Raw genomic sequence first — 21,067 nt, 5'->3', positions numbered from 1 at the left:
CTCTTTGACTTCAATAGTTCATTCTAAATGAAATTTTATTCTTTCATAGGTGATGCATCATAAACTTTAGTCTTATTTTTCATGGACCAGAGGAGATGAAAAAACAGTTTAAAACACACTCGTTTAGACTTTCAGTAGTCCTGTCTTACATGCACCATTTCCTTTCATTGTAAAGCAGTCCAGTGGAAGGTTTTGTGGGCACTCACCTCTCAAGGCTGGACAAATGCTGTGTGTTTGAAGAGGTTTCATTTAGTGAAAACTGATATGCAAGAAAGGCAATGAGACAACTAACGTCTATATCTCCAATCACTTTCAAGAATTTTAGTTTGAAGTAGTGCATTTACCTTATACATCACAAAAAGTATAAAACTGATTTTTTTTTTTTCTGAAGCACTCCTGTGGAGTCCATGAAATAATATGCAGAGGATCTGATAAATAACACACCTGAATTCAGAGTCTAAGCCTAGACACAGAAATGGCCCTACACATTCACAATATCACATTATTATTATTGTGGAAAAGGTTTTAATATTATTTACAACATCTGCCTGTATTTAAAAAGAGTCTAAACAAATAGTCAGTGGCAGGCTCCAAATTTTCTACACCTCAGTATTGCCTCAAGCTCTTTCCAAGGTCTGTCATATTCTTTGGTGAGATTTTACAGAAGTTAGGGACTGGATGGTTCAAATCACTGCTGTTAGTGTCTGATATTAATATATCTGGTATGATCACCCCAAAATTCTTGGTTTGGATCCAGCCTGTCCCAATAACGATATAGGTAGTACGGTCATCTAAGGGCTGCGGAGAATGGTGGTCCCAGCTTATTGAACAGAAGACTCGCGTAACTGAGACTGCAACCATAATTGGTACTCCTGCTATCCTGACAACAAATACCTATGTTTAATAACACCTTTTCAAATATGTACTTTGCAGTTCTAGTTTAAGGTACACTAGTAAATAGCTTGGAGGAGCTAATATTCCTGCTGTACCTATTGCTCTGCTGCAGAGTTAGAGGGAATTTCAATCTCTGTGCCTGAGCAAAGCAGCACTACTCAGGAAAATAAAATTAGTGTAAGCTACTACACACTGACTAATCATTCACAGACATGCCACTAAAAGAAGTGCTCAATTACATATATTTTTAATGCAGATAAATTCAAAGTAAAGTTTAGGATCTCCCTTTAAAATATTGCTGACGGTGTAAAATTTAATGCTGTTTTTTTAAATGTATCCATTTAACCTTGCAATTAATGTTGTAATTAATGTGAAGGTTATACATTGTGTTAAATAGTTAATAGGTTGGGTTTTTTTAAAGAAATATAATGCTGTTGACGGATTACAATAGGTAGTGCTGTTTTCCTTTTCTCCAAAAGAGTAGGAACGACTGGAAATGTTTCTCCATAGCCTAAGCCCCTTTTTGCCTGGGCATAGTCTTTGTGCCCTCTGTAGTGCTTATTGATATGGATTTGGTATGATTGGTATGACAGTTCAGAGTGGGGATCAATGAAGAAAACTGCATGGAACATTAGAAGGGCAAATACAAAAATATGTAAATTACATAGGATAGAACAGTAGCTATTTTCTATGTATCTGGTCTGAATAGTAGGTAAATTTACAACTCCTGGTAAAGAGACACCTAATCAGTGGACCAGAATCTATCCCTGCTATTATCCAAAATGTCACACGTGATGCAGCCTGTGTTCTCAGTTTGGCCAGGACAGAATTGTGAGACAGTAGTCAAGAAAGAGAGATCCACAGTTCAGTCCTTTAGCCATAAATAGAAAGGAAGGTACAGTCTTGGAGAAAATCAATAGAAAAGTTGCTAAAAATTCCCAGCAAGTCAGTTGTTGTTTTGGAGTTTTGACCTGCAACAGGTGAGTTTTTAAGAAAATAAACAGTGAGTTTTGTAGATAGGAAAATGGGTTTGATGATACTTTTTTCAAATAAATTGATTTTAGAGACAGAGTTACAGAGAAGATCTTAACTAAGGGGTGGGGAAAATCTTGGACGTCCTCAATTTTAGCAGAAAAATAAGGGACAAAACGGAGAGATTTTCTCTTTATACCTACTCTACAGTAGACAGAGAGGTTATGCAGTACTCAGTCCCTAGTGAAGGCAGGAGGGGGTGTTGTTGAAGGTTCTCTCCAAAATAACCAAGGTGTGAATAAGTTTGCAAATGGGTGGAGCCTGTTTGGAGAGACACTGAGGCTTCCTGCTTTCTGGCTGTCTCGAGAGCCTAATCCTTTAAGTTCTTAGGAACTGAGAAATTTGCATTAAAATCATTTAAAGGTCCCTAGGGGGTACACATAACCTTCACTTTCTCACCAGCAGACACCTACTTTCTTCCCAGAATTGCATCAAGTACATATTTGAAGTGTCAGCAAGCATGACACTAGGTAGCTTGTTACTGCTTGATTGACTGTCAAATTTCACAGCTGAAATCCTTCTGAATGATAATGCCCACAGAAACAGAGACCAAGGCTTTTTTCTGCCTCTAGAGTTTTGCCCATAATCAGGTATTGTATATGATGATGTATTTGATATCATGTATATTGTTCTTAGACCAGAATCTATTTGTAGAACAGTACAAGCATTTACCCCCCCCCCCCATATATATACATGCAGCTAGCTGAATATTAGTTATTTTCCACTGCATAAATCACTAGATAAATCTATTTTAAGTAAATCTTGTGGGACTGAATGAGATTCCACCTCACCCTTCCTCCAAACTGCCTGAGAAAATATTTCTATTTCTTCAGGAAAAAGCAACTTTCATATGTAAAAATGCAGAAAAGTTGAAGATGAGTTAGAGGCATAGCACAAAATAGTCACTTCAAAGGCATGGTGAGTGAGTGGCTCCAGTGGGACTCTAGTGGGAAACAGGAAAAATTATGGTGCTGGTTTGTGTTTGCCATTTTGATTTCAGCTACATGAAAAGTCTTTGTTGTTTTTTTTAAACTAACTTTTTCTAGTGCAAAGTCAAATTTAAATGGCTGTAGCCATTTTGAAGATGAAGACTGCCTTTTCATGTATAAAAGTATATGTTTTCCCTTCCATTTCTTTTCCATTTGTCCTAAGAACATATGGTTGCTCCTTGTAACTGCAAGGAGGTAGTAGAAAATGTATGAGAGAGAAGTTTCCATAGAATGAACAAGCAGCGCAGTAATCAAATCACTATACCTTTTAATTTTGCCAGAAAAGTTTTGTTTGATGGATGTTTGTCATAGTTCAGTAACTGATCTAGCTACAAAAATCCTTGAAAGAATGTCCTTTTTCTAAAGGGCAGGCATCTCTTCTTTTCCCCTCCAATAACAAAAAAGCACAGCTCTTTTCCATTGTCTTCAAGGCCTGATGTATCTTTGCCTCTGAAGAGTTTTGTTTCATCATTTACTTCCACCTATTCAGGTTAAATTTGCTTTAATCTCTCTGAAAGCAATAAAAGATGGTGGCTATTTTCTAAGAGGATGATTCTACACTTGAGTTTACAAGGATGTAATCCACTCTCTTCTGCCAACAGTTATAGAAAAAATAAGAGTGATAGTCAACTACTAATGTTTAAATAATTATTTTCATAAGCTCCACATTATACCAGATGTGCTCAGTAAAGGAGGCAGCAGACAGAGACTCAGGTCTGTGTTCTACATGCACACAAGTACCTGTATGTACTTGGAGTTTTCAGAGGACAGGAGAGAGGTGTTTCCATAAAGCAGAATACAGAAGACACAGGAGGCAGTGGAAAAAAAATGAGTGTTCAGAAGAGTGAGGGAGAAGCAAGAGACAGAAGGAAACTGGGGTGTGCCTTCCAACCGCTTTGCACTGCTTTTATTAAACAAAGGAGCTGTAAATTTAGCTTAACCAGCCACTATGCTCTGGCTGCTTTGCTCTACTCCAGAGTAGCATAAAACAGCCACAGCATATCAATGAACCTGGCCATAAAAGCTTACATAAAGTGAAACGTGTGTGTGTTTCTTGGAATGATTAGAAATAGCTCATGATAATATTATCTTTGAGTTCAATTTTTAGCAGTCACATGTATGATTTTAATTTAAGAAGGCGAGCAAATTCAGAAGACATAGGTGACATTGAGGCAGAGTTAAGGATGAACTATATCCACGATTTAATTTAAAATACAGCACAAAATTTATAATTACCCCAAAATAATAATTTTAAACAAAGGGAATTCAAAATTAAAATCATACTTGAAACCACATATATTAAAGTGTAAAAATGAAAGAAAACGAAGGTGTGCAGAAAATCTTCACTCTGTCTTACAGTTCCCAGTGCTTGTTTGGGGAGAAAACAAATATGTTTAAAACTCTCTGTATTCTAATCCCTGATCAAAAATATTAAGAAATATTCATTATGGTCTTGTGGCATAGTTAAGGTTATTTGAGAGATTGCATTGGTGTATACCAACCCTTTTTTTTGGTCTTATTTTTTTCATTTCCTGATTTGATGACATTTAATTTTGACATTTCAAATGAAAAACTTTGTAAATATATTCCTGTTGTTTTTCAAATATATTCTCCTTGTTAACTCAGTTTCAGCATAGGTACTGACTATGAATTTTTTTTTACTTTTAAGTTACAATTTCATATAAAACCCTAAAAAGAACACTCAGAGAAAATATTGCTATGTATTCCTCATGCGTTTTCATGTAAGTACACATAGATAGTATATATTTGTATATATTAATTTAATTTCCCTGTAAATTTTACTTTTATAACTTTTTGTTCACTATTGGAGATAAAAACTTTAATAAGTTTTGTGTATCCTGTTGGTATTGAGTTTCATGGTCTTAAGTATGTGTGTCTGAAAAACAAAAATTCTTTGTTTTAGCTCAAATCACTAGTCTTCCACTTTCATTAAACATCCATTTGTTCATGTACTACGTGTGTAGATGAAGTGCACATTCTTGCCTATCCATATTTATTATATTAAATACGTTTGCATTATCTGTGACATTGCTTTCCTATTTTTCTTCTCTCAAAATACAATATTTCTGGTCTTTTCAACCTCTCTTCATTTAGAAATTTATCCAGTTGCCGAATCATTTTAATTGCTCATCTCTGAAGCTCTGCTATTTTCTAGAAATGAGCTAAATACACCACATGAGGGCGAACCATCAATTTCTATTATTTTGGATATTATTATGTCTTTCTTTGACATCACTGTTCTGCAATATTGTGTAACTCTCTGACCGATTAGAAACCTTGGTTTCTGATAAACGTAGCAAAAGAATGTAGGAGACAAAAATCAACATTTTTCCTAGCTGTACGTATTTACAGTGAGTCATAGAACAATGGTATATTGTGATAAGGTTTAATAAATTCCACCAAAAATAGCTTTTGAGAAAAAAGTTCTTCTAAACAGTAATTCTAAATACCCATAACTTAATGGTATTATTTTTTATGACTGTAATGTTCAGAGGCTGCTGCTGAGGCTATATTATGCTAGACTGGGTCTAAAAAATGTAGTAAGACTCAGTTTCTGACTCAAATTGGAAGAGATAAAAAGACAAAAGTGTGGGAGAGGAAATAAAAAAGCCACATTAGCTGCTCAGCCTCATGAGTCAATAAAAGAATAGACAGAACTAACATCTTCATAACTTTAATCTATTGTGTTATCACTGAACTCCATTGGCAATAGCCTCAGACTAGCAAAATGCCATGTTTATCTTTTCTAACAGAAATAAATAATTTATTTCTCAATATTTTGCTTTACAATAACTGGTAAAGATTATTCCAGCTATTGTTCTCTCTCTTGTTTATTTGCTAACAGCAATGTGTTCAGCATTTCACTGCATAAGGAGGAAGGCAGAATCTCTGAGTCATATGTATGAGAGGCAGATAATGATTTACCCAAATGTAGATGGGCATTGTTGAGAGTGCTAATTATCCACAATCCTTCTGCATTGTCATGGGCATAGTACTGCTTTTATGAAGAAAAATACAGCTGAACAGAACACTGTCATGGAAGCTCTAACAAATCTATATGATGATTTCTGTATGGAGGTATATAGTTTGCTTTCAGTCACCCATAGCATTCTGCAGAGTCATAAGTTACAGTTTCAATCAGTTTTTCATTTCTGATTTTGTCCACTTCTTCCAAGTGTCTTTAAAAGATGAGCATTTCAACCAGAGATGTCTCTTCCCTTCTGCCATAGAAACGGCAGAAAATGGCAGAAAATAGGAGAATTCAAAGAAAGGTACACCAAATAACTATAAAAAGATGACTTAAGAGTGCCTGACCAGTTCCTTTTGAAGAAGTTTGAAGAAGGTAGAAGTTTGCTTGGAATAATATTTTTTTTTTAAATCTGCTTAGAGTAGAAGTTTCATATGTAAATATTCAGTAGTCCTGAGGATTTGTGGCTTTTAAATTTTTTTTTTTCAGTGTGGTGGGGTTTTTTTTTGTAATAATGGTAAATTTTCCTGCTTTTTTCTTGTTTCTTGACAAATGTTCTGAGCATTCAGATGATTAGTATCGTGGGGATAAGGACAGAGTCCTTAGGAAATGGAGAAGCAGAGTTAAAAGCATTTCAAGCACTGGTATAAACAGCTTTTCAACATTTTGTTATACTTCAAAGTTCACCATAAAACTAAAACTGGCAACACTGTTTATAACCTGTGACCTCTTGTTCTTCCTACTTGTTTATTTTTATTTGGAAAATCTAACTTCTTCTCACCAAGCTACCCTAAATTTTCACCTTTACTGGACCAGGATTTTTAAAACTGTATATGACACTCCTTTCATTCACTGGAACTACAGAAATGAAACCTTTCATTACAGAAATTAATTAGTGTCGGCTTACTTTTCTACAGATGCACAGTTTCTTTTATTGACATGGCAGAGTAGGGGGTGGAGGAGAAAGGATAATAAAATATGGCATGTGTCAGGTTTATGTGGTTCAGGTTAAAAACTATTTGATTAAAACCCCAAGCCATACATGGTCTGTAGTTTCAAAGTACTGAAAAGTACCTGAGCTCTTTTCCAATATAACCGTTTTCCAATTTTTGTCAAGCCAGAAAGATGAAAGAATAGAGGTGTATGGATAAAGAATTGCCATATCGTCAAATGCTTTGATGGAAAGGTGAGAAATATCACCAGAAACATCCTGGAAGAAATTAAAGAGCAGCAAGAGTAGAGAAGATATTTTTATCCTAAGAGGCAAAATATCTGTGGCATTTAGATGGAGATAAATTTCAGGTCTGAATTAAAAGTCCTACAGCAACACTGAGCGATTGTGTAGATGTCCAGCCCCAATTTAAATTTTGTTGCTTTATAATAACTTTTGAGAACTACACTGTAGCCTGTAAAAAATATCCACATGTTCTCGGCTGGAACAGCTCCAGACTGTAACAGAACCACTAGATTGCACCCTGGTGCTTTATGTATTGTTTAATTGTTTTCCTTTGGTGGATATTTTTATTAAAAGCCCATTATCCAGAATCAGACAGAAGTGTTGTTTCAAGAACAGCAGAAACAGAGGCCTTTCAGCTACACAGTTCTTATTCATGCTTTCTTTAGCCAGCTTAGCTAATGAGACCTCCACTATTCTTCTTTTAATACTTAAAGAAGAAAAAGAAATGGGAGGTTTTATTTTGCTCCTTTCAAACATAAGCAGGATTGCAAAGAAGTATTGTGAGGTTCTGTGTGTGCTCACGCACCTGTGTCTCAGTGTAAGTTTGTGTGGGTACCTCCAGGGCATGCCTAGATGTTCTCATGCTTTTGCACTGGTAACTCCTTGGAGATATTTTTTAATCCTAATGATTTTGTGTACCTGTTCTACACTTTGCCCATAAAGTAATTGAATGAAAGGAACAAGTCTTTTTCATAGAAAATATATTCTAGCAAATAAAGCTCCAGTAATTCTGAAGAAAAATAGAAAAATCTGGCAAGAGTCAGATTTTGAAATCCTGAATTATGCTGAATAGCACTGTGCTCGGTGCTGCAAGATCTTACGAGGTTTCTTGTTACTGGATGTTGTTGGAGCCCCAACTCTGAGTATTTTATTACTTTTTAAAGTCAGCTTTTAGTCTTGTGGAGAGATGTTTGAAACTATGAAAACATAAATGTCTCAAAAATAGATATCTAATGAAAAGTTCAGGGAGGTCTATGACTCATGATTATGTGGTATGAGCAGTACTGCTTGGGCCACCAGTAATACCATTAAATCAATGCAGCTTCTTGAAGAATAAGTTGTTACCCAGTGTGAGGGAATCCATCAGACTTCAAACTCCTAGGCATTAATTTTTTCTTACAGGCAGCAAAAACAAAACGCTCTGTCTTACCAAGTTTGGCATATTTGTATTTTTTTTTTCATCGAAAGTGGGGTCTTTGTCTTGTGACCACATATACTAGGGTCAAGATTTAGAAGTAAATCGATCATTTGCGTCATTAGCTAATGCAGGTCTCAGTTCTGCGCACCAGCATAATTCACGGCCAAGATGTAGTGTTGTTACTCATACGAAATAGTAGCTTCTTGCAAAAGTCATTGTTAAAAGAGCTTGTGAAAGCAGAGGCTCTTCACCAAGTAAATGTGGCAGGATCTGATCTTAGATGCTGTGACTACATTTAACCTAATTAAGCAATCAAATCTTTATGATTATATACAAGCACTTTCGTGAGTTGTTATGCCTTGAAACAAAGTAAACTTTCAAAGTATTTCATTAGCTGATTCATATGTTTAACTACCACAAGTGTTCTAGTCATATTTATATCAGGTGTTAAAATAAAGTTACCAAAATTATTAATTTATAAAAAATTCATGAAAAATAAAACCAAACAAATTACAGCACAGTATAAACCAGGTTGAAAATAGCTATGTCTGGGATGCATTTCTCCTATGTCATGCATAGGAGTGTACATGCATAACAGATGATATAAGGTGGACAGCTGAAGGGAAGATGCAACTTATTTGGTTCTTTTCTCCCTGTCAGTAAATTGACTGGTCTCTGCTGCTTTCTCCCTCCTGTGTAGGGTGTGCATTACTAAGTAGAGATGACTAAAGACAGCAGTTCCAGTAAGTAGCAACTGTCCGTGGTTTTGACATGTGATTTTCTTCTACACTGGAACAAAACCAAAACTATTTGAAAGTTTCCAAGAAAACAACTAAGTGTGTGTTTCAAACCCTTTCGTGACAATGTTCATCTCTAGCCTCGTGGTGAGGACATCACTCTAGGAAGCAAAAAAAAAACTTATGTGAAAAGTCCCATCCCTGAATGATTGAAAACAATTTTGTGTGCCCCATTCTTACAAATCAGGGACTTGAACCTGACCTCATCACATCTGAAGTTGATGTCTTTGCTGTCAGATGATTTGGAATGTGTTTTTTTCCCCTCACTCTTAAAAGAAGTCTCCCTCTGAAAAATATCAAAGTGATGCCCATCTACAAAAAGATTATGTTTTGGTAAAAGAGTCCATTTCTTGAAAAAAGTTACAGTTCTAATCCTGCATTATTAGGCTGATGAGAGAGTGGGGGCTAATTACCTCCCTATCCAATCCAACCCTCCTACTCCTCCAATCAGGATGTTTACAGATTAAGAAAGTGTTGTTGCTAAACCTCTGTAAGTCCTTCAATTCCTGTGTTGCAGGGACTTCTCACTCCTCATGCTTTACTAATATCTGTTTCACTGCCTATGTAATGAACCCTCTATAGAAACTGATTCCCCTTGGATCTGAAAATGACAATTTATTATCTGCTCATTTACCTTATTTTGTTCTGCAAAGAAAAAGTCTTTCAAAAGGTTGCCTATCTTTTTCAATATAATTCTTGTTAGAAACTGCAAGCAAAGCCAGCAAAAGAAATGCAGAGTTTGTAGCAACTTAAAGACCCTGTGATTTCCAACTGATCAAGAGTGCAGTGATTTCGTTCTTGCTCTGTACCATCAGATGGGCCACTGCTAAGAAGTATTAGTCAAAGTGAAAACATGCAGTGCATGAGCATTCTTGAGTTAATTTTGACTTGCTCTGTGTCAAGTTCAGTCATTGGTCCCTATGTAAAAAATCACTGAGCAATCCCAGAAATTTTTGTTGTCTTTTGTGGTCTTGCAAAGCAAATTTAAGAACTTGAAAGTATTGGAAATACTTTTCTAATAGTACCAAACAGTAGAAATAATTTTCCAATATTGAAAATACTTCTCCCCCTGCCTTTGCTTTCACATTTCTCTCTTGGAGTCATAATTTGACCAGTCACCAGATTCTTCACAGCAGCCCTAACTCCTCTTTTCCTCCCACAGCCCTATCCTATGCCTCTGATCACAAAGTTGCTCCTTATCTCTTCTTCTTCTCAAACTCTTTTGCTTGGCACAAGGGCCTCATTCTTTTTCATCTTCTGATCTACCTGGGACACAAGTTTTCTCTTCCCTTATTCATCTATTTAACCTCTCATTCCCCTCACAAGAGGCTCTTGTCTCTTGTGATACAATCACGTTTCATTGAAAAGAAAAAGTGCTGTTAAGCTCTCTCTTTATCATCCTCTTTCCTTTCTCCCTCTCTGTCCCCAAGACCATTGAGTGTACAGATTGCTGTCTGTCCTCTGGTTCAGTTCTAGACCTTCTCCAAAATAGCATTTCAGCCTTCCTTTCCTCTGGAACCATTCTTAGCATAAACCCCTCCTAGCCCAAAGCTTAGAGTCTATATTTCACCCTTATTTTCCTCAGCCATTATGTCATCCACTTTTATTGACCCTGATGATCTTTGTCTTGAAAATTCATCCTTCCCTGTCTTCCATGCTTGGTAGTCCCTGGCCTCCACCCAACATTTCAAGTAGCTCCTTTAACTTGTCTTTTGGAAGAATCAGCATTTTCCTCTTTGACCTTTCTTCAGTGATTCCATGGCATTTTGCTTTTGGTCTTGGTCCCTTCTCTTACTTCTTTGTATCTGTCTAGAGGACAGTTCATTCACAATGCAAAATCAATTATTGTTTGTCAGCCAGTTACTTCTCTGTTCTAAGTATGCTTCCTCTGTGCATCATGAAAATTTATAGTAACCTTATGAGACGCTAATTGAGGAGATCTGCCTTTAGTTCAAGCTCAACCTTACCAAAATTTACCCCCAAGCCATTCCTACTGCCATTCTCAACAGGCAAAACCATCTTTCTGTCTGTCAGTCAGACAAGTTCTTGTGTTACCTTTGACCTTCTCTGTTGGAAGTCACAACCCAGCAATGTCTAAATTTTGCAAATTCTTTATGTAGCATGTCTGTGAAATACAGAATGTGAAATACCCTTCCAACCAGCTAAAGTGATTGCTAAGCTTCTGCCGTTTTGTTTATTATTGCAATGTCATTCTCAGAATGGTCCTATGAATTTCTTTTTCCAGATCATGATACTAGGTACAGGTTTTCTGCTTTTTATGGTGATAATGTTCATACTTGTAGGGTATTCTCATAAGCAGTTACAAAACTACTTCATTAGCCTCCTTGAAATCTTTTATTACATTTCTATTTTGCTACATTGCCTCCCACAAAACTGGACAGTAGTTAAATTCCTATACTGCTAAGATTACTTCTAATTTTCTAGCTTGTACTTCTCCCTGTAGTTCCCCAAGTCCCCGTAGACAGGAGCCATCTTTTTATTCCTTCTTTGCAGTGTCTTATGCAATGGGGTTTTCGTTCATGACAGTACCTCCAATGCATTTTGCTAATATAAATTTGTTTGTTATTATTAAGGATAACAGTAAGATATAAGGAGTTAAAAGGTTAATTTGGGAGATGTCATAAGTTGTTTCTCTCCCCATCATGTTGCATGAGAGGTATGCACCCCCAATACTGGTGACAGTGACTGCATGTGAGACATGGGGTCACATGAGCTGGTGCACTGACTGGGACCAAGGCTAGAACCAGGCTAGAATCAGGTCTTCTGATCTGATACAAAAAGGGGTGTCTTCCCAGGGCTTGAAAGAGGGAGATGGAGGTATTGAGTCCTCTAGCCCAGATGAAAGACATGGAGTTCTTTGTTTCTTATGCAAATTTGAATGACCAGAATTTATTTGGGACATGGTGACATAGACCTGTACTCTGGAACTCTTCTTTGTCAACTGAGACATATGGGTATGTTACTCGTAGGATTGACTCTTTCCCCAAACAGGCTTTGGAAGTGTGATCCACCCTCTGTCCACCTGTCTCAGGAGCACAGATATTGCTCAGTATCACTTCCGCAGTGTCTATGATCTCATTAAGCCCATGAGCATACATATCTTGTTGACATCTGAGGAAACATGATGATTATCAACAGAATGTCGGGCCTGTTGTACACTGTATCACTTCAAACACAATAAGGTTATTAAGGCTTAATTATATAAGAAACAGTATACATGTTTTGCAAGCTTGTAGAATGTCACTTGCAGAAGGTAAGCAAGATATAAGAGTTTCCTAGGTTTCTATTATAGTTTTATTTCCAGCAGTATTCTTTGACAAACTAAATAAATTACTGCATGTATTGGACCTCTGAGGCTTGGGGCAAAGAATGGAAAAATTATTTACAAAAGCTTGAAAATATTTAATCACTAGAGGCAGGGGGCAACTGTGTTTTAATTAGCAGTTCCTCAGGCCATTGGCTGGCTGGAGGCTTTCTCAAACAACCACACAAACGCACTGAATAGCTGTTTGCCAGCCTTAGGGTCAGGCCTGAGATGAAACAGATAAGATAATTGGCTCTAATGAAATCCAGAAGGCCTTGGCTTTCTTGTTTGAGCTTGGATTTGAAAAGTGCGTGTGGAAGTGAGGCTTAATTCAAACCAGTCCTGAACTAGACCCGTTTTTCAGTGACTTTGATATTGTTTGAAGTTCTGAAAGTGTTCGCCACACCACTAGCCTGCTGGGCTGGGCCTCCCCGGTCACCTTAATTACTGAGCTTTATTGCTGACTTTACTACACAGGAAAGGAGCCATTATATGTTCCATCAACATCAGCTCTCCTCAGATTGGAGGAAAGGGCAGGGTGAAAGGCCACTGTAGGAAGGCAGAAACTTCACTTTGAGGTAGTCAGATCATTTACCCGTGTTAAATTTCACTGTGCTATGTGTGTACATTCCTCACAACACAGAAGCCCAATTTCCATTTTTTTTAGCAAGTGATTACTTTTCAAAACATTTTGTTTGTGTGTGATTAGCAGAAGGGGACATTTATTCTTAGAGGTGGAAAGAAGGCAAATTGTAACAAACGCCTAATTAATCATCACAGGGGAAAGAAATCTAGTTAAAATCTGTAATAAAGAGAAATTGTTCTTAATGCTTCTTTGAAGTGGGAATAAGTGAGGAAACCCCTATGGTGTGTTTGCAGACCTGACACCCTACAGAACCAACTCCTTACAGCCAGCCTGATATCTTCAGGGTAACTTGTAACGTGGTCTCCAAAACCAGAAAGGCTCCTGTGAAATACTGTAAGGGCAAGCAACAGTTGAGGTATTTTAGCAATGTTAGTTGTGAGTTATTCTCTTCAGGATAATTACTGTCAGAGTTTGGTCCTAATCTCTTCAGCTGCTCCAGCTGGTGGTGCTGCTGGAAAAAAAAGAAGCTGAACTTGTGTGCATGAACAGGTTTTCAGATCTAGACACTCTATAGCAGGAAAGACGTCTCTCAGGCTTCAGGATCCAGTGTCTGGGGCCACCGAGGTCCCTGGGAAGAGTGTTGTCGGGAAACCTGGGACAGATCCTGCAAATGCTTAGATGTGTAGCTGAATATATTTACATGTTAACTCATTATTAAGTCAATCAGGCTACTAGCCTGAGTAAAGTTACACATGTGCATTTATGTTTGCAGGATTGGGCCTCCTGAGACTAATGAAAGTGTATAATATTGGCCAATTTGGGCCAGATCCCATATTACCAACACTAGCACATAATAAAAGAAATATTGATGAATATTACTTTCTAGTGGGACCAAAACTGTGAAGTTCGGATCAAGATACACAAACATTTTTTCCATGAGCTCAGGAGGAAAATTAGAAAGGACTGAAAAATCAGCTCCTTTGCTGTCTACTCTGTGAGCATTTTATTTTGTTTTTTATTTCCTTTGTGGTGTTTTTTTCATGGAGCTAATATTTTCTTAAAAGCTTGAAAAGTTTTTCTTAAAAGCTTGAAAATGTCTTGGATTCCTTCATAAAAATTAGAAATGTCACAAAGATACATTCTGCAGAGTATTCAGTCCTTTCCTTAAGGCAACACTGTTTCACAAAGAAGGCTTCTGTAATTCGAGATAGTTCCACCTTATGTTATTTTATAAATAATACATATGCTATAATGCAAATTTTATGTATGTATAGCTGAAGATTTTTTAACACAAAGGACTCCTACTTAAGAAGCCTGAAGGCTTCTTGTTTTTCTTCCCTTTCATATGGCCTGTCATTTTAACATGTTTTATGTTAGTAGAATGGCAAATTGGTTATACGCTTTAAAGAGAAGCAGCAGGTTTTAATATTTTTATCAACATTTTGTGAAATTTTAACCTGTTAAACTCATAGCCAGCATCACAGGGAGCTGGTTATATCTTGATGTGTATTTTATTAACTAATGAATCTCTCTCTGAGCTGAGAAAATATCTTTTGAAATCATAATAATTCATTACAATTATCAGAAAACAATGATTTCCCTTTAATACAAAAGGTTGTTTTGTGAGAAAATAGCAGTGTAGGTGTCATAGCGTGAGAGTGTGAGTGTTCCTATAAGCAATATTTCCAGATGGGCAGATGTTCTGCTCTTTATTAAACAGAAGATTTTGTTTGCTGTCATTTTTTATAACTAAATAACAAGACACAAACTTCCTTTCTGATACCGTGCTTCCTAAGAGGTAAGTTTGGGCTATCAATGTTGTAAATCACAATCCTTGTCTAACTATGCTTTCAGCTACATTCACATTTTCTAGAGGGTAATGTGATTTAGAGGAGCATATATGATGATACAATAATATAATAGTATATTGGAAAGGATTTATTGACTAGGAGAAGTGAGATTATATAATCTATTAGTGATTTAATTCATACCTTGCACATATGCCTGGTGATCTCTTCAATAGAAGGAATAGGATTATAAAATCTACTGGTGATTTATTTTGACCTTTGCACATCTGTCTACAAACTTTATAAAGTTAAGCTTAGGTGGGTGGTGTAAGTCAAGCAGGGGATAGTGACTGAGGAAGCATTTTATTGTAGGAAAAAATTCCCTGGATGCTTAAACCACTTATTTCCAAGGCTTCTAACAATGCTTTTAAGGTAGTACAATGCTTATTACTAAAAAGGGTCTTTTTTTATGTGGGGAGCTGAGGGTTACACAGTTTCGTAATTTCCACCTTACTTACAACTGCTTGTAAATCTGCAATTTAATAAAAAGAAGTCTAACAAAAATATCCGTAAAGTAGCCTTTATCTGGTGCAATGGTGTTGTGTATTTTCAAAACACTATAGAGACCACACAGCAAATCATGGGCTGAGCCAAGAATAGATGTTGGGCTTCATTACTTTGACGAATTCTGTGAAATTCCTGCATCGTTAAAATGACAGATCTAAAAAAATGACCATTAGATGTCATCTTTCTATGTATCCGTCTGCTCTCCTGTTAAAATTCTCAGTAGAAAATCCATCTGCTCTCCTGTTAAAATTTGAAGGTAGATTTTGATTCTGCTTTTCATTATTCTTCCTTTGTATCATTTTAGAATGTGTAAAGAAGAGGTAAATTGAACCACCTGGGTTCAGTAAGTCACTTTTAGATGCAGTGACCACTACATATGCTTTGGCAGCACTACATTCTGTTGTTCATTACATGGTTTTTTACACTCTTTGATAACAAGAGGGTAACTGGAAGATAAATGCCATAAAGAATATTTAATTGGATGCTGGATACTTTACCTGTTTATATAGATTGTTTTCAGGCATCCTTTACCCTGGTAAAGAATAGCGAAAGAGTTAATAAGGACATTACCTACCTAAGGTATAGACATGTGGCTTTTTGGCTGTGACTTTTCATTGCTGTACTCAGCAACAACAGTGGGAATAATTCACTGCAGAGAACTTTCACAGAGGATGCCATAGGTACGTAATTCTTTTGACTGAGGAATTCAACTGGGATACATTTCTCATATCGTGGCATATGCTATATTCTTATAGATTACTTTTGTGTGATGTGGGAGATCAAAGGATTGTACTTTTGTTTCCGTGACTACAATAAACTTGAAAAGAATAAAAGGAAATAATGGTGGATAACATATAAAACAAATGGCAGCTACTATGATTTGGAGAAAAGAACAATTAGAGAAAAAATAAGGATAGCATGCTTCTTTATTGTTCTTGGTTGTAGTGTGAAGTCTTGCACCTGCTTGTTAACAAGGTCAGATTTAGGATTAAGAAAAAACAGGGAGTGCTTTTAGTTGCATATTTTCTCCTAATAGCTCTGTTTCCTTAATTTAATTCATATGTACAGTATTCCAAAATAACTACATTGATTGATAGTGCTGTAATAAAACACAGGAAAATACACACAAATTCTGTGCTTCTTTAAAAATTTAAAAGACTTCCCGTTGTATTCTATTTATTATTGTGCTTAAAACATTTTTAGCACGTTTAGTGAAATTCTATTCTAACTGTAACATGAAGCATTACTTTGAATTTACAGTCAATCCTATCTTAGATGTCTTAAAAAATGGACTAATAATTCACACATTTTAAGTTAAAAAACAAGTACTTTTTTATTTAATGGAAGCTATTGTGTAACTGCAGTTCCATACTATTTGTGGCATATTAGGTTGTGTAAGGATTGTGGAATTAACAAAGTGCTAAGTCCTATACTGCTTATGAATACTGTTATTCTTAGTAAAATCCAGATAGTTATTGTTATAACTGTATTATTTTTGCATTGAAAAAGCAGCAATGTGCAAGCTATTGAGAGGGAACAGAAGGTTCAGCCTGCTGTGTAGAAACAATTTGTATTAGTACCCTAAAGGAAAATGTGGAAAGCAGCCATACGTTTTCAGATCTTAGTTGAAAAATTTGATTATACAGATGTGATTCACTTCCTTATGTCCTTTATGCTTTGAACGTGAAGAGAGATTACTTTATATTTGGAGAAAAAAGCTTGAGTTCATCTACCATCTATCGAGGAGACCTTCTCTGCCCCAGTACCTTAAGATTGGATGGACAATAGAGTTAATGGAAGGCTTCCTAGAATGGTTTCTGTACTGGAGCTTTTAGCTTGATTTACTCAATAATATTGAAGAAGTTGTGATTTTTGGCTTCTTATTTCACACTAGGTTATGGTTAAAAACTAGCATATAAACAGAGGCAAATTCAGGGTCAAATTCAGAAATCCAGCTATGTCCCTGCAATGTAGGTGTCTGCATGTAAGCAAGGTGCCCCAGTTCCCATTGTGGAGCTCTGGGTGCCAGAGTCAGCCGAATTGAGAGCTGTGTGACTCACCCTTAAACAGGGATATACATTCATTGTTTGAATAACTTTTTAGACTTCACTGCCTGTACCAACTAGGACCTTGATTCAGTTCTCAAAAACATACAAGTCCAGTGCCGCATGAGATGCACTGGAGGAGTCGAGGTTTACTGCTGTGGCTGACAGCTATAGCACAGGATCTCTGGGAGATTGTGCCTTTTTGGAGAATCAGCAGGTTGCCAGGATGGGTCCCACTGCATCCCAAAAGCCGCTGGCTATCTTCACATAGGTAACTGAACTGAATCCTCTGTCTCCATGAAATATAATGAGAGTTTAGACCCTCAGCTATAGACTCCTACAGTATACGGTTAGGTGTCTGCGTCTGGATTTGGATGCCATTCCTCGTTAAATTCCTCTTTATTCTAGGTAATGGTTATTTATGTACTTCTGGGAAAATTCAGTTAACCATGATTTCACCCATATATTGTTAGGGATATTGTTCTAAGCCAGTGTCTCAGCATATGCCTATACTTCTATACCTGCAAAAAAAGTGTAGATATGTTCAATCCAGCTTTAAGCTACCTGTGAAATTCCTGAAGAAGTAATTCTCATGAACCACCCATGCTAATTGGTTTTGTCTTTACTGCACAATGTCAAAATGTAAACACACCCACTAGTAGTTTATGTCTGTCTCCAAGCTAATCTTTCAGGCTGGAAGAACCTTTAAAGGGGCTAATATACTGCGCTGAGGTAAATTACCTTTTCTTAGCAATATGAAATAGCCTATACAAAACCAAGTCCCTCTGGCAAAAGTTTTTCAATATCCACGCTGACTCATTTTAAAGCTAGCACAGACATCTTTGCATATTGCTGCAGTGTGCAGTGTAGTCATATCCCTAGGCAAGGTACACACTTCAGTTTATTGATGAAGTAAGTGGGAGGTTTGCCACTTCGGTTGTGCACTTTTGTTATATCCTTGTACTGGACCTTCTGTAGCCAATATTGTTGGCTGCACTTAGACCAAAATACATGAGAACAATAACCTGGGATGAGGTTGTGCTTTAGTCAGGTTGTATTGTATACTCCTGAAGGGACTACCTCTCAACAGTGACCCTTTCCAGAAATTTAGAACTGATAATATTTATGAGAGTTCAGAGCAGTTGAAACATTGGCTAGAGATCTTTTAAATGGCTAAATTTCAACACATTCCCTAAGGAGCTGAGACGGAGATCATTTAAGACCTGTCAGAGGAAGATCATGCCTTAATTGTACTTCATTGTACTATGAAAAATGAGACCTCTCCACTAGATTTAAGAGCCTGTGGTATTGTGATCTGTGTGAAATTTTAGGGGAACTCATCTGGGATCTTACAGTGTGTATGAAATAAGCTTGTGTCACTAACAAAGGTAGAAATAGTCACATAAATGTGATGGTTTCTGTAATTGATCTTTTCTAAAAGTATCTCCAACTTGACAGGGAGCATCTTTTCAGTGTGATTTATTCTGTAACACAGTACACTCCAGTGGCTGCCTTCCAAAAATGCTGTCTTGAATATCTGCTTATAAATAGAGCAGCTCCAAATCACTCAGGTTCATGACTCCAGCATTTCATTGAAAGATAAATACTGCTTTGGCTGTGGCACAGATGCCAGCTTTCAGAATAGAGCCTCTCCAAAAGCGTGAAGGACTGGTTACCTCTTTCAGTAGCAACCCTTACTCTGACAGGGCTCCACATTAGCACCCCAACTTCAAAAATTTTCGTAGTCTTTAAAAAAGAGTATGATATGGCATGGAGAGTGGAATGACATAGAATAACACTGCTACTTTTATTTGATAAAATCCGAATCCGCCAACTTCTTCTGTCACTTGCCTTTTTGCCATGCAGTGGAGAACAGTGCTGTCAACAGAGGGATGATCCTTTCTCCAGTCTCTGTTTCAAACCTTTCAAAGTTTTCACAATCACAGAAAAGAGGTAGGGACTCTGTAATTAAGGCAACATGCAAGCTACCTCTCTAAACCTCATTTGTAACCTCTGGAAAGTTGTAGAAGTCTCTGGAGTTTCTAGAAGTTTCCCCCACAGCAGGGCACTTATTTATAGTCATTTTCCTCCTCTACTGACACTGGGAAGAGCAAGAACCTTATTATTTGTCCCTCCTTGGGGGACTGCTTGAAAGTATTCCCTTGGACAGCATTAGGAAAAGGGCATGGTTTGAGGAATGAAAGATTTGACTGATACGGATCTCTGCTGGCACAAGGGCAGAGGTGGTAAGTACCAGAAGATAAATAGGGCTTTCCTACTTCAGGGGTGTTTACTTGGAGGAGGTGCCTTTTACTGTAAATGGGAGCTGTCCCAAGGAAATGGGACACATAGCACAGCTGGACTTCACTGAAGCTGGTAGTTCAGTCAAGTGTCCAGCCAGCATCCCCAAGCCTGAGACATGGAAATGCGTAGGTAATTCTGTGCATTATGCACCGATGCACCCTTGAAATGATGGACCTGATGCTGAGGTGATGACCTTGTCTAAGTCCCTTTGGCATTGCATCTCTGGACTTCTGTCACAAGGGACCTCACTGGAGAGATCACAAGGTAAAGTGCACAAATGCGAGAAACTAGTGAAGGCCCCGGGAGTGAGGCAATATGCACGCTTCTGGAAGGTCAGTACTTTACTGCACAGTTTTGAACATTTATGAAGAGTTGTTCTTTATTAAGAAAGAAAAAAAATAGTTTCAAGCTGGAAGTTTCTGACTGAATTAACTTTAAGGATTAATGATTACCCCTAATCATCAATGGCTAGATTATGGCTTTAGACCAGAGAGTTGTGACATCCATGGTGTCACGAAGGTAGTAGTAGAGCATTAAGGCTGCCATGTTAGGCCATTTTCAGTGACAGAATAATGTATACATTTGGGTCCTGATCCTAAAAGGTTTTAAATGCCTGTCTGTCTGTTGTTTTTTTTTTTAATTTGAGATACTCGAATTTGTGCTTGTATCACGGCATAGTTATTAAATTTATTGTACTAACATTAAAATGAACACATTCCTGAATGTTCTTCAACAGATACTGTAACATGCAACAATAAATTATTTACAGCTTCCTTTCAGAAATTAGTAAAGTACATACCATGATATTGTGCTAACCTGTGTGCAGGTAGGACACTAGGGAATTATACTTTTTTATGAAAAGCACAAATGGGTCCTGTAGAAATTAATGCTTCCAGGAATAAGAACAGAATGTACCTTAGATGACATTCAAAAAAATAACATGTTTAGGTCAGTGAAGACATCCAGGACTGTCTTAAAAAATAAAAAAAAAGAAGTTAAAGTTTGCAGGTCAAAAAAGAATTTAAAATGGTCAGCATGTCTCAGAATGGAGCTCTCAGGTCTCATGCATTCTCCACCTCTGTGAGATAATTGGGAAGTAAAGGGAAAAACAGAGGGCTGGACTAATAGTAATGAGCAAGCAGATGAGAGAAAACAGAGTAGAAAGAGAATGTAGATGAGACAGAGTAGGGGAAAAGATGAGAGAAAACAGATGGAAGCCAAAAAGCCAATGAAGTGAGAGAGACAAGACTATAATGATTTACACAAGACGTTGTGGAACAAGTCTGGATAAAATAAAAAAAAAGAAACTTATACCCTCAGTCCAACTTCAGAATAAAACAAATCTTTAGCAGGATTTTAAAAATGTTAAGGCAAAAC

General features: G+C 37.0%; 1 protein-coding gene across 1 annotated transcript in view; it reads left to right on the top strand.

Annotated features, from left to right (window-relative positions):
- The window catches only part of HDAC9 (histone deacetylase 9), a gene marked incomplete at its 3' end in the record, with an annotated part of 290,855 nt that overhangs the window by 188,089 nt on the left and 81,699 nt on the right, over nt 1–21,067 (top strand). The gene's annotated exons all lie outside the window — the stretch shown is intronic.

Source organism: Platalea leucorodia (genome assembly GCF_965183815.1).
Source record: "Platalea leucorodia genome assembly, chromosome: 1".
NCBI lineage: Eukaryota > Metazoa > Chordata > Aves > Pelecaniformes > Threskiornithidae > Platalea > Platalea leucorodia.
This window is presented reverse-complemented; position numbering and strand designations above follow the sequence as displayed.